The sequence below is a fragment of the Pteropus vampyrus genome, unplaced genomic scaffold (genome assembly GCF_000151845.1).
Source record: "Pteropus vampyrus isolate Shadow unplaced genomic scaffold, Pvam_2.0 Scaffold73, whole genome shotgun sequence".
Lineage (NCBI taxonomy): Eukaryota > Metazoa > Chordata > Mammalia > Chiroptera > Pteropodidae > Pteropus > Pteropus vampyrus.
The window spans coordinates 5011679-5014482 of NW_011888854.1; the positions used below are offsets into that span (position 1 = coordinate 5011679).

Sequence of the window (2804 nt, forward strand, 5' to 3'; positions counted from 1 at the left end):
AGGTAAATCGTTAAATACATCTAGCTTTGTCTATATGCTTCAAAATATATTCCATATTAGAATTTCAGTATTTATTTTATAAGTAATAAACTATAATCATTGGCTTAAAATATGATTTATTAGACATTGTTTATTTTTAATCATATTCAAAATATTGCTATATTTTGAACATATATTTAAAGATCATTTCTGTTTTTACCTTTTCCCCAAAGCAGTCATAGCGTTTAGTCTATCCCAAAATTAAAAATGTTCTTTGCATCTTGAAGCAGAAAATAATAATAATAATAATAATAATAATAATAATAATAATAATGAGGTTGGGTAAAAATTATATAGAATACCCATTTCTTACTAAGTAGATACACAAGAGAAAAATACCTGAGAAATTGTTATAGATGAGCGATAATTTTCAGTTATTTCAGGCCTGTACTCTTATTGAATATATTCTGTAGCTTTGTCTTTAATCACTATCTTAATGCAAACATTCACTCTAGAATCTTTTGTTGTCATTTCTTAGTCCTTATTGGATGTTCCCTTGAGAAACTTGAAAATTGTCATTTATAATCTATTAAAGATACAGTGACCAAAGCCTGTAAATTCACATTATGGTTTAAAGCTGAAAAATTGACTCTATGATTGAAATCTGTTACCTTCAAAAATACTCTGCTGCTCTGAGCCCATCAAAAATCGAGACCTCAGTTCCAGTCACAGATCCATGGCTAATTTAGAGTTTGTTCAGAAAAAAATATATATATATTTGACCATCTGTCTTCTATTCTCCAAAATGTTGATGAAAGTAATGTCTTTGTGCACAGGAGGTTGAGAACTAATTGATTTTAACTGCTACCTTGAGATTCTGAGGTTGTAATTTTTAAGTGCTAGAGTTTTTTTAGGTCTTGTTTTTCATTTTTCTAAACCTTTCAGCAATTGATTGTTTTACTGTTTTCCTGAACTTCCTTGTGTTAACTTTAGGAAAAAAGTCTGTGGCTGTAGATTTGCATTTCTGTTATTTTAGTAGCGTTCTGTGCTATGAAAATAAATGCTAGAGAGACTCAAAACAGTGAAATGTGAATGAGTGTCACGTCCTTTAGTACTGAGTCATAATGAGTCAAGTTGTTTATTCATTCAGCAGTGTTTTAAGTTGTCTTTTTAATGTTGAGGATTTGGGGAATTTTGTTATTGTTTCATTTTGTTTTGTTTTTAGTATAAAACCTAGCTGATCCCTAAGAGGAGGTTGCTCCATATATAAGAAAATCTAAGGATATATTTTAAAAAATTTTTTTTTTTTCCTTAATTTTTTTCTTTCTTTTTTTAATTGAAGAAATGTTTAATTGTTTTTTTTTTTTTTTCCCTCCGTCTCCCTCCTCTCTCCTCCCAAACTTCTGGTAAGGATATTTTTTTAAAGTCTAGTATTCAGCTAGCCTCCTCTGAAGAAGAAATTTTTACATTGGCTGTCAGTTAGAGCTATTAAATTAATATTAAGTTCCTATTGTGATTTAAAAATAGTTATATATTTTAAAGTTTTTAAAAAAATCTCTTGTGTTTTTATATAAGAGAATGCAGTTATTTGTGTACTTGATATGTGGCTCTAGCAATGTTCAGCCGATATGTTTTAGGTGTATCCTATTTCATGGAACTGCCAGATTGAAAAGCTATATTGGTAAGGATTATCTTCGTTCCATAAAATCAAAGACATTTTGACGTTAAATACTTTTTATTGTAGTTATTAAAATTATTATTATTTATTTTTAGAAACATTTGTATTCTTTCAAATGCCATAAGTATCTATGAAACATAAGTCATTTCATTCCATCTTCCAAAGATAGATCCCTTTGCCCCTTTTTTAGATGATATTTGGATCCTGGGAATTATCTCCAGAGAATGACAGTTCTCTCTGGGAAAGACTTCTCTGGTTTGTATATGCCTGGTAAATAAGGCAGGAGTTAAATGAGTAGAATGGCTTTGGCTTTAAACTCCCTCTTCATAAGGTATTCATGAGTCCACCTCTAGCTACCCAAGAGGACATGGTGAAGTGAAAGGGTGAACTGATTTCAGTAAAGTGACAGGTGTCCTATGCCTCTGTGGGAGAGAGAGAGAGTGCTTCATTTTCTACCCAAAATGCTTCAACCAAAGTATGATGTAATGTATAATGTCCTGTATGCGAATCATTGTGTTAAAATATGAGATGAGTGAATCCAGGCAGAGACTTGCAGATTTTGATTAAAAAGCAAGACCCAGTAATCTGTTATTTTAGAAAACACTTAAAACAAAGAATAAATGAACTAGAACAAAGATCTCAAGAAAGGAAAGATGAAGAGGATTCATTTTAAATTTAAAATAAAGATTTTAGTGGAGAATATTAGCAACTTATAAACAAAAAGAAAGCGGGAGTAACAGTATTAGTATCACACAAGGTAGGGAGTAAAGGTAAAAGCAGCACATAGAATAAAGAGAGACCCGATATCATGAAAATGGCACTATATTGAAAAAGATATAACATTAGTAAACCTAAATACAGCAAATAATAAGACAGTTCAATATGTATTGCAAAAGCTAGGAAATGCAAGGGTGATTTGATGAAAATACAGATATGGTCATTATTTTTGACCTTCTGCATCTCACCTCTCTTCCATCTTTGGGGAATTCCCCAGTTTAGCTCCTCATGGAAGACCAACTAATAATTTTGGTGAAATTTTGGGCATGTTCCTTACTACAAAGCTTCATACCTGGCTTTCCAACTCTCCCAGTGAGTCTGTGAACTTACCAGTATCTTTTTAATAAACCCTTATTCCACTTAAATTAGA

General features: G+C 31.1%; 1 protein-coding gene across 3 annotated transcripts in view; it reads left to right on the forward strand.

Moving 5' to 3' along the window:
- SCLT1 (sodium channel and clathrin linker 1) overlaps positions 1–2804 on the forward strand; it is a 122361-nt gene that overhangs the window by 51401 nt on the left and 68156 nt on the right. The gene's annotated exons all lie outside the window — the stretch shown is intronic.